The sequence below is a fragment of the Pararge aegeria genome, chromosome 10 (assembly GCF_905163445.1).
Source record: "Pararge aegeria chromosome 10, ilParAegt1.1, whole genome shotgun sequence".
NCBI classification, from domain to species: Eukaryota; Metazoa; Arthropoda; class Insecta; order Lepidoptera; family Nymphalidae; genus Pararge; species Pararge aegeria.
In genome coordinates, this window is record NC_053189.1 from 13,475,518 (window position 1) to 13,487,974 (window position 12,457).

The following is a 12,457-nucleotide window of genomic DNA, read 5'->3' on the forward strand; positions in this document are numbered from 1 at the left end:
ATTCTACGATAGTTTATCTGCAGTAAGGTGGGTTGCTCCGTAAATGCCATTGGCCCATTGGCGCAACGTGAAACAAACAAGAAATATGGGTGTGAGCGGGACGGCACTAATCAACGGGTAAGCCGCTTAAATACTGTCGAAGAAATTAAACTTTAAATATTAATTATATTCTAAAATAAGCAAAATAGTTTCATCAAACACCTCAGTTTCCCAAAAATATACATAGTTTCATAAGATTTTCCTACAACCAAAAAAAATGCAACGAAGGCAAAAAGAGACAAGGAATACATCGACTCTATACTAAAGAAAGAGATACAAAATATATTTTGTAGGCGCGCTGTCCGACATATCGATACTAAGTCTACACTGAAGATAAAAACGTTTTGAAACGTACGCCGTTGATATAGAACCTACATTTTCTTATTGCAAAATTGGTACTTGTAGCTTTTTGGTTTCAGAGGTTGTATGGAAATGGGCATGGCGGCAAGCAAGCAGTGACGATTCGTTTAGTAGACAGTTGACAGTCGCCACGCCACATTGACATAGCGATAGAACCACTGATAACAAAATATCTATTGATGAATACTTTTTGCTGACTCTCCCGCCTAGTGTTTTGTTTTTATGGACGAATCAAAAGTGTATCGAAGGAGGTTTAGTATCAACAAATTTTACAAGTGAAGTGAAGTGCTGTGATAAAATTGATGATGACTAAAAGTGTTTTGGACTGCTCGTGTCTAGTTTGAATTTGTTTGTTGTCTATTTTTATAGTAAGTTCCTTATCATATCTATTGCAATAAGTTCGGTACCTTGCTTAACGTACCTACCACTGCAAAAAGCCACACCTTACCTTGCCAAGTTAAAAAAAACCGTTTTGTATTACTTTTTTAAATACGTTGGTGTTTAATCAGTAGGGTACAGTACCTGCCTATTATGAATGTTAATACAACGATACATATCTACCTATTTTAATATCTATAGAGTTACAGTAGAGTTGTACCAGGCAGGCAGGTAAAAACAATGTGAAAAGTCATCTTCCGTATTGTATTATCTATCTATTATAATGATGGGTAGGCAGTGCGTTTACGCACGTATCAAGCACACACCACGCATAGCTTATCCTGTCTGTCCATTTTGAGTTTTGAGTTTGCATAACCTTAATCATGAAAACGTCTCCTGTCTAGATTTTTATAAGTGTTTTACCTTCACTTGGAGGAATTAACAATTTTATGAATAATAAATAAATATACTACGACAATACACACATAGCCATCTAGTCCAAAGTAAGCGTAGCTTGTGTAATGGATACTAAGATAGCTGATGAATATTGTATGAATGAAATACACATAAATACTTATACAGATAAACAACTGAAATATATTTATATTTAAAATGCATATAAAATTTTTTGGAACCGACAGGATTTGAACCTGCGACTCTCTGGTAATTAAGCTAAGGCCCTCCTACCGTCAACCGTGCAGTTTCAAATCCTGCCGCATTCGAAAATTTTAATATGCATTTTAAATTTTATTTACCTTAATCGATAAGACACAATATGATATTATGATAATAGAAACAAACTATTACATATCATAGCTACGTAGGCAATGAGCTTAATGCCCTGAATTGTGATAAGTATGTACCTAAGTTATAACTGAGTTTAACCTAAAACTATTGTTTTGTACTTTGGTAGCTACATTCTTATTATAGAAGGTTTATCGCTTGCTGCAGTTTATCAAAGGGTAAAAATATGTTCAAATGATAACATACAAGATACCCAAGTATCTCTTACTCATCTGTTCTTATCTGGAACGGGGTTTGTCATACATACCTACCTATATCACAATTTACTGTTAAGTTAAAACCCGTTCTCCTTCGGGGGAAAGAATATGTCAATTGTAATGCTTAGCAATCGACTCTACCTATAATTGGCCATAATATATTGTACACATAAGGTATCTATATGGGCTTTGCTATAATATATAAGTCTAGCTTTGGGGTGTTTCCCTGTAGGTGAAATTTTCTCTTGATTCACAAGTTGGTAGTATTCACAATAGGTTTTCTCTTTACGTTTATATTTTCTTAAATCGTAATAGTTTCTTCAGGGCGAAAAAGTTACCTCTGTGACAAGGTTATATCAAGTTTTACCTATATTTATTTTCCTTCTTGGTCTTTGTTTAAAGGCTATCACTATTCAAGAAGGTTCCTATTATGTAAGGTAAAAAATAAAATCTTTTTTAAGTAAGACATGGAACTTCAGCAATTAATAATCTACCGCTATTTTAACATTTTGCACTTTGTAGGAGTCACTTTATAAATTATATCAAACAAAATAAATCCAACTTGCCGGAATAACTACTGAAAATAATGACAGAAATTTTAGTAAAGGTAAGTAATATTTTGGATAAAATAAGGACACTCTCGTTTTAGGTACGTTTAGTGTGGTATAACGTATACATATAATAGAGCTAGACCGTACGCAAGAGGTTCTAGACATACGTAATAGGAACATAATGTACCGTAGTTAAGTTTGATATTCAAGCTACAAGCAACTGATACGCGATATCGGGCCCGCCTCCGTCGCTGGGCGGATTGTCCTGGAACACGCCCATCCAAATACACAATACACTTAGCTAGCACCTACGATCTCTTTGTACACTTGGATACTATAACTACATCCTCATATCAACTTGGGGATGCATATTTGCAGTAACCAAATCATATCAAAAAACCCATATCATAGGTACCTTAAAAATAGTTAAGAACGAAAGAAGTACCTGTTTCGTTGCAATCTATTTATCTTTTCATTTATTAGACATAGAATGAATAGAATAGCTAAACCGCATTTGGTGTTTGGTTAAGGTACAACCAATAAGGTAGGTATGCTTTTTCTCGCTTGCTCACTTTTTCGTCAATTCACACGTTACTCTTTATAGGAACCACCTCGCAAAAATAACAAAATTCAATTATATAAAGCTGGTAAGAATTCAATTGAAATGTAATTGAATTCAATTGAAAAAAATTGTTGTATTTTATGCAAAGTACCAGTAGGGTACTAAATACTGTTTCAATCTAGCCAAAATATTTTGCTTACTAGCATTACTTATACTAATAATCCAATAATTCATATGTTTCTCTTATTCAGTCTTTTTAGTCCTTATAATCATTTGGTAATTATTAAAATATACCTAGTAAATTTGAATCCCTTCCAAGTACCTAAATCACATTACCTAAATCTCGAGAAGAAAATGGCTTCTCCCAAGATTTTTGAAACTTTTGCCTGACTTCACTTGCTTAAGATTTAAAAATTTATTTGTTTGGTAGGTGTATTGTGGCTTTTGTATGAACAGAGTAGAGATCTAGGCATTTCTAGTTCAAAAGCAAAATTAAACTAAAAATAATGTAGAAGTGCCAACCTCTTTCAAATTGACCTGTATATTTATTAATAGTACGTTCAAGGAATATATACATCTTCTCAAAAGATGTATTTATACTTTGATTAAAAAAAAAAAGTTGGCTCTGCAAATACATTTCTTTAAATTTTGCTTACAAAATAAAAATACCTAGATCCCCTGTCTAGTATCTCTTAGAGGGGAAAACATGTCTTCTGCTTCGATTTACTTCTATTGGTCGTCATCTCTCTATCAACCCCCTTTGAAAGCATTTTTCTACTTTCAAACCATCACTATCCCTTCTTTGGTTTTCTGCACCTCTTCGTCCTTTGACTTATGTATTCAATATTCTACTTTTTCTTCTTCATACCATGTCTCTTTTCTGTCGCTGGTGCTACTTTTTAACTGCCCCTCAAAAATGTCCATAATCTGACCTCTACTATCACACTGATATTATAACAAAGTTAGTGTGTATGTTGGGATTTTCAGATAGGTAGAAATAGACAGAAATTGGGAGGAGGATGGATAACTCGGGCAGAAAGATAAAATAGATAGTAAAAGAGATAAGTCGTCACAAAAATGCTATTAGTTATAGCTAGTTTATTAAATTTTAGTCGTCAATAAGGGTAATAAAGTAGAAAAATAAATACTTCCCGACCTCGGAACCCTCCGCGATCCATCACGAATCTCGGCTGTTGTCACATTTACGACTCGAATCACTGCTATCTTCCGCTATAACACTTTGTCATAATAATTTCACATATGATACTATGACTAATATTAGTTCTGCTGTACCCGTATTAACATATAGCACAGAGCCTAAAACGGTGGACGTAGAATATTGAAATTTGGACAACAATATTGTCATAGCAGATATTTGTTAATTTTTAACTGCCTCGTTTGTTTTTGAGAGTTAAGGCCTATGTCCAGCAATGGGCATTTGTAGACTTGATAGCAATAATATATAGTGATAGATTCCTTTTTTATTACACCACTACGTTGTAATAAAAAAGTTTGTTTTAAAATTCATCTGAAAGAGTCAGGCTTACTTGTACCTAATACTAGGTTTAAATTGATACCAAGGCCCTGTTATTTTTGAACTGAAGTCTATAAAAATTCCGTTTGCTTTTACAGTAAAAAACAAAACCGGAGCGTCATTTTGTCTGTAACAATAGGTAACAAGAATTTTTAACCTAAGGCTATAAAAATTGCATTTACTTTTACAGTAAAAAACAAAACCGGAACGTCATTTTGTCTGTAACCAATGGGTAACAAGAATTTGAGATATGTAGTTAACGGCTGGTTGGTTCTTTATTCACGATAGTTTTAATTCCAAAATAGGTAACAAGAAATTCGCGATCACTAAAATTTTTGTAAAATGTATAATTTTGTCAAAAATAAAACATCTAGTAAAATTTTCGTAAAAGCTTCTTGCGGTTCGTGAATACTAAAACAGTTTATTGACCCAGCCGCCTTTCACTGCATTAATTCTTTCAGTAAGTACCTATATTAGTTCTACCCCAAACCTAACCTCAATTTTAATAAAGTGAAACTTCTTGCAGTAGATACCTACCTACATCACAGTTCGCACCCTCAGTGATCCATCACGAATCACATTCGTTGTCGCTTTTACGACTTGAATCACTTTTATCTGCCGCTACAATGCTCTCAGATACTTCATCATTTTATTAGTTACACAAATATTAGTTGTTAGCACTAATGGTTTAAAGAATGCCAAAAAAAACACTTTTAAGAAACAACCTAAAACTTCTTTAATTCTTATAAATGTTTAACGTTATATGTTATAAACTGTGTACATTTCAATTCCATTAAATTTTTCAAAGTTTATCAAAATAAACTTCAACCATTATCGTTACACAAACAACTATCGTAGTAAACTCAACCAAGATAATGTAAATCCCAACCAAATATACAGCGCATCCACTAGGATGCGCTGTATATTTGTAACCTATAATAAATAAAACAAGTAGTGTAATAAAAAAATTGTATACCCTACCTTAAATGCAACGATATTAATTCTTGTTTTTGCAAGCGGTTTATGAATTTCTTAGTGGCACACCTTATTAGCAGACCGCTACGCTTTCATCTCCCTCAAGATAGAAAAATGATAATGAAACCGGTGTTTCTTGTCGGCTTCTTCTCGGTTGAATATCCTTACCCAACTGTAGAGTACCTACGCCTGACATACTTGACATTTTCCTGACTGACATACTAACATACCTTCTGACGGCCGATTGGTGCTGATGGCAGCGACCCTGCTTTCTGAGTCCATGGCTGTGGGTTTGGTTCCTACAATTTTAAAATGTTTGTGTGATAATCATAAATGTCTTTCATTGCCTTGGTGTTTATCTGTATATGTATATTAGTGCTTATATATATTATTCATAAAAAAATGCATCAGTCATCTTAATAATTATGACACAAGCTAGGCTTACTTTGGAACTAGATGACAACGTGTGTAATGTCGTTGTATATTTATTTATTGTTCATTTATTTAAAAAGTGCTTATAGAGGGAACTTACTTACAATAAATGAATTTAGAATTTTGAGTTTTATGTAATTTTTGGGTTTAGTTGAATCAGTATTACAAATAAAGCTATATTCTATCCATTCCAATTGCGGTATTGCAAAAACTATTACCTACAGGTACACCCGTATCTATAGAAAGTTAATAAGACACTTGACAAGTTATAAACAACTGATTAACTTTGTGACGAGCCATTGACGTCCATCAATCAAGCGAACATATACCTACTTACTGCTTTACTATAACTTAATAGTAATAATAATATGGTCTTACTCAGTACAGGATACTTACGTTTTACATACGTTCTATTTAAGTTTAAGAAACTTGAGGTGACGCCATTTCTAAAATAGTCCTATACATCTTATACATTTTCTATCATATTTAATACGTTAATGACTGTGTATTTGAGACTTAAAGTCATAAGTCAAAATAAATAATAATAATTAATAAATATACAAAGACAATGCACACATCGCCATCTAGCCTCAAAGTAAGCGTAGCTTGTGTTATGGGTACTAAGATGACTGTTGAATATTTTGATGAATAATATACATGAATACTTATATTATGCAGATAAACACCCAGCCACTGAAAAACATTCATGTTCATCACATAAACATTTTCCAGTTGTGGGAACTAACCCACGGCCTCAGGAAGCAGGGTCGCTGACCACTGCGCCACTCGGCCGTCTTATAAAGCAGAAAAAATAGTAAGCAGATAACTCTTTTTACGAGAAAGTCCGCCTGGCATGTGTCGAATGTTTTGAAACATCAAAAGAATACTGCGATTCTTAATTCAGAAGTGTAGGGGCTGTAACGGGCCGACTGACAAATGGGCAATATGCAATTTTGAAATAAGAAAAAAGCCCTCGGCCCTTTAGGTTAAACTCAAACTCATTTCTTTATTCAAATAGACCTATAGAAAGCACTTTTGAAACGTGTACAAACCTAGACTCGCTTTAAAACTGTAGTGGTGGTGATAACTACTATTTTAAACATGAAACTAAAACTTATGGGTTCCAAACGAGGTCTAAGAAGAAGACCACAACCAACTTATATAGCGTTCTATATAAGTTGGTTGTCCTGGCACTATCGCGTTCTTTTGCTGTAGGTCCTATCTATTAAGGTTGCCTGTAAGAATGCTTGCAGCAATAAGACCGCCTTTGCACGTCTACATTGCGTTTTACTGTAAATTTCTTACTGTTTCTTTTCCTTTATGCCGTTTTATTATGCGTGCAATAAAGTGTTTCTTATTCTTCTATATTGTACAAGCTGTTGCTCGCGTTTGCGGGTTTCACAAAACTCATCTGAACTGTTTGTTTCCTGGGATAAAAAGAAGCCTATGCTACTCTACATTTTTTCAATAACTCTATCCCAAAAATCAAGTCGACTGGTTTCTTAGTTAGAACGTTATAAAAGGACAAATACATTCGCATTTTCAATATTATAGAATAGTATGGATTTAGGGTATTTATATGTCACTATTTCACAATGCGACTTAATACTAACTATAGGTACCTATATAAAACCCGATATTTTTAAATAGGTACCAGGATGATATTTTAAATTTGACTAGGCAAGTAAACATTACAAAAAAGATATGTACCTACTTACTACCTATGCAGTTTTTGTTTAATGCAAGAGATAGATTAGAAAGTTAATTGTAAGGCACAAATACAAGTTCCAACGATGACTCTGAGATAATTTCTAATGGAGTTTCCAACGCGCCCACGGCTACACATATGGAGATTTTCTCTTTAGATGGAAAACTTATTATTCCAACTCATATTTAATAAGAACGTAATGAAATGCGCTATAGGCTTTCAAACAGCAGAACCTAATTATTTGTTACTGTCGGCTGCCCACGACTTCGTCTGTTTACAATCCGTACTAATATTATTATTACTTGACTTCGGATTGGCGCAGTGGGCAGCGACCCTGTTCGCTGATTCCAGGCCCGTGAGTTCGATTTTCACAACTGGAACATGTTTGTGTGCAGAACATTAATGTTTTTCAGGGTCTGGGTATTTACTTGTATATTATAAGTATTTATGTATATTATTAATAAAATCATTCATCAATCATCTTAGTATCAATAACACAAGTTACGCTTACTTTGGGGCTAAATGGCTATGTGTGTATTGTCATATTATATTTATTTATTATAAATACGAAACTGTGTTTGTTTGTTTGTTCTTCCACCAACCAATCAACTTGCTTTCCGGCATAGAGTTAGTTGAAAGGACGGAGAGTAACATAGGTTTATTTTTATCTCTGGATAACCAACAGTTCCCACGGGATTTGTAAAAAACGGACAAAGAACGCAAGCAACAGCCAGTTTCTAATAAGTAAAATTTTCCCCTGCAAACATTATCTCTTATTCAAAATTCAAAATTTTTAAAATTCAAAATTCATTTATTTCAAGTAGGCCTAATAAAAGCACTTTTGAAACGTCAAGTCTGTCTGTTTGTAGTGATTCTACCACCGGTTCGGAAGGCAGATTCTACCGAGAAGAAGCCGGCAAGATACTCAGCAGTTGCTCTTTTCCAACATCAACAATTTACATTTTGCATTTTAACATTCATTTTTCTATCTTGTGAGAGCTGAAAGCGGAGCCGGATGCTTCCAAGCAACCTTGTCATTAAAAAATTCATCAATTGTATAGTAACCTCGCTGTAATAAATGTGTTTTAACAAATTCTTTAAACTTGTGCATTGGCAGGTCCAAAATCACCTTAGGAATCATATTATAAAAGCGTATACTCAATCCCACAAATGATCCCTGTACCTTACGCAGACGATATGCAGATGACACTAATTTATGACCATTTCTTGTAAGTCGACTGTTTATGTCCACTTTTTGTTTATAAAGACTAATATGTTGTCTTACAAATACTATATTGTTATAAATATATTGTGAAGCTACAGTAAGTATGCCTATTTCTTTAAACTTCTCACGGAGGGATTCGCGTGATTTAAGTTTATATATTGACCGTACAGCTCTTTTCTGCAATATAAATATAATTTCGATATCAGCTGCTTTACCCCATAACAAGATTCCATAGGACATAACACTATGAAAGTACGCAAAATAAACTAGCCTAGCTATTTCAACGTCAGTAATCTGTCTAATTTTTCTGACTGCGTAGGCAGCCGAGCTTAGTTTACCCGCTAGTGAATCTATATGGGCACCCCACTGTAGCTTATTATCCAAGGTCACGCCCAGAAAAACTGTGGAAGTCTCTATTTTTAGTGTTTCACCATTTATCATTATATTTTTATCAATTTTCTTTACATTTGGTAAGATAAATTCGACACACTTTGTTTTTTTTGCATTTAAAAGTAAGTTGTTAACTGTAAACCAGTGCGACACATGCGACATAACACGGTTTACTTCGTCAGAGTTATCTTTACTCCTATCAGTCTTAAAAATTAGAGATGTATCATCTGCAAACAATACAATGTCGCATGTTCCACTGACATGGTACGGTAGATCATTTATATACACTAAAAATAGAAAAGGACCCAAAATCGAGCCTTGTGGGACACCCATTGAGGTATTTGAACCCTGAGACTTTGCATCATTTATGCAAACTCTTTGGGTTCTATTGCTGAGATAAGAGGCAACCAAATTTAGTGCAACGTTTTGGATACCATAGTGGCTTAGCTTAAGAAGCAAGGTTCTTCCCTTATCGCTTATCGAACTGTTAATATTTATAAATTGGCGAAAGTAAACTCTTAATGCCGTTTTATTTAACGTAGCATAACATTGGAACAGTTAAGCAGTGTTTCGTCACACTTCAACTGACAGCATCTTTCGATTGTTCTGATATGTAAACAGTGTTGTCAGAGGACGTGAAAAGTGAAAAACGCTGTTCTGCGCACATATTTTTCCGTCATTGTGCCACGTTTAATAAGGCCCTGAGACTTGTGACATTCGTATGCAGGCACTGATGATACCAAAGTGGCTGCGTACTAAGCGATGCTTAATCCCCTTGACCATCGATATCTACTAGATACACACCTAACAGTGGCGTGCACTTCGTTCATGCACAAAAGCACTGGCTTCTCTAAAATGTTTTCTGTCATCTATCTTATTTTCGCATACCCTGTGTACGCGACTTAAACCTAGTATGTTCATGGACGGTTGCGTTTCCGTGGAAACGACGTTGCGACGTTTCCGTTTTGATGTCATGTTTGATGTCAGTGTTAAAAGTTTCCATGGAAAATGATTTCTCTGCAGCCGGTTGATAGTAGGACCGACAAATGTGTGCAGAACTTCCGAAAAAGGAAAAAATTAAGGAATATCTTACTTTTAGGTAGAACAGATAGGTATTATGAGTTATGCCTAAATATTTGAGATAGCTTTACCTTTAAACATAAACAGTCCTATTTATGTTATACTGGGATGTTGTAATGGCAAGCCGGTAGTTATGCCAGCTACGCGAAGTATAAGTTGGTACACTTACTTTATATCAATATGTTACATGTGATTGTGTTGGTGGTGCTTTGAATAAACAAATAAATAAATCAACAAATACATGGCTCTACTGAGATACTGGTATGCTTATCAGCAAAATCAGGTGGGGTGGGTACAAACCCACCTCACCTAATAGCAGTGGCGTGCGTAGAGGGTATGCACAGGGTATGCAGATGATATAAAATGAAGGAAATCTCCTTAAGGGTAGGCTTTTTATAACTCTTAAAATGCCTATCCTTTAGTTTTTTATTACTCGTACCCTGTGCATACCCTCTATGCACGCCACTGCCTATTAGATAAAACAGGAACCTTGTACTGTAACCTACAGTCTGAACATGACTATAACTTTCCGTAATTACGTGCGTCTGAAGTGCGTCGATGGACATTGTCTGAAGCTTAAGTCCTTGCCAGAATGCGGAACACCGAGTTGATAAAAACCATGAAGCAGTGTAATATCCTTTTATCTCGTATTTTTAATATTCAGTATAATAAATGCATACTATACATATTTGTGAGGCGGTATCAAGCAGTGATAGTCCAGTGGGTAGGACTTCGACTTCACGGCCCGAGTTCGAATCCTAGCGCGCTCCTCTAACTTTCTAAGTTATGTGCATTTTAAGCCATTAGAAAATCACTTACTTCAACGGTGAAGGAAAATATCGTGAGGAAACCTGCATGGCTGAGAATCCTCCATAATGTTCTCAAAGGAGTGTGGAGTCCACCAATCCGCACTGGGCCAGCGTAGTAGACTACGGTCTTAACCCCTTCTCATTGGAGGAGACCCGTGCCCTGTAGTGGGCCGGTAATTGGTTGATATAATGATGGTGATGATAGATATTTGAATCTAACGGCGATTGAAAACATTGTGCAGATACCTGCATTCCTGAGAGTTCTCCCTAATGTTCTCAAAAGAGTATGAAGTATATCAATTCACACTTGGTCAGCATAGTGGATAAAACTTTCATATTCTGAAAGGAGCCCCGTGCCTTGTAGAAGGCTGGTATTAGGTTCATAATGATGATCATGATAAAATATACCTTCCAATGCGACAGAGAATAAACAAACTAAAATCTGATCCTCGCAAGATACTTTACTTGCAAATTAAATAAATAAATAAATAAATATACACACATCGCCACCTAGCCCCAAAGTAAGCGTAGCTTGTGTTATGGGTACTAGGACGACTGATGAATATTTTTATGAATTATATATACATAAATACTTAGAAAATACATATAAACACCCAGACACTGAAAAACACTTAATGCACACAAACATTTTCCAGTTGTAGGAATCGAACCCACGGCCTTGGACTCAGAAAGCAGGGTCGCTGCCCACTGCGCCAGTCGGCCGTCAAATATTACATTGATATTACATGACTATTGCATATTTATCCTAAACGGTAAATCATAAAATACATAATGCATAAAATCACGAAAGTCACATAGTGGATCAGTGCATAGTAGTCGGTTAAAAAAAGGTGTTAGGTAGTTTCTTATTCAATTGTAATGTACCCGACTGAAGGATGTCGTGGGCGTTATTCTGTTCAGTTAAGATCAGTCGTTACGTGACCATCGCATTGCGTGGGAATTATAATGTATTAGACAATGACACGAGCTCGGCGCCACTGATTCTATCAGCGGAATTCCTCGATGTCCAATTGTCTACACCAGATACCGTATTCATTATGTGACTGTTATTGCAGTTAGCAAATTGTATTTTCTATACATTTCTTGGTAGAGACATTCAGGAATGCCATGTTTAACTGTTTATCCGACGAAAGCACAGGTATTTCAATCGTTGTTAGTTAAAGCGTAGTGGTTCTAGAAAGTGACCTTTTAGCTGTAGTGAGTTTCTGATAATATAAATCAATAGAAACGAATCATCATCATACCATTGCCGACCTACTACAGGGCACTACAGGGATCTGACCAAGATGCTGGCCAAGTGCGGATTGGTAGACTTCTCACACCATTGTAACATTTTGGAGAACTCTCAGGCATGTAGGTATCCTCACGATGTTTCCTTCATCGTTAGATACA

General features: G+C 35.3%; 1 protein-coding gene across 1 annotated transcript in view; it reads left to right on the forward strand.

Moving 5' to 3' along the window:
- Positions 1 to 535: 535 nt before the first annotated feature.
- LOC120626870 (homeotic protein proboscipedia) overlaps positions 536 to 12,457 on the forward strand; it is an 80,989-nt gene continuing 69,067 nt past the window's right edge. Inside the window, exon 1 of the mRNA XM_039894653.1 lies at positions 536 to 767. The gene's annotated coding sequence lies outside the window, so the exon portion shown is untranslated. The remainder of the gene's footprint in view (positions 768 to 12,457) is intronic.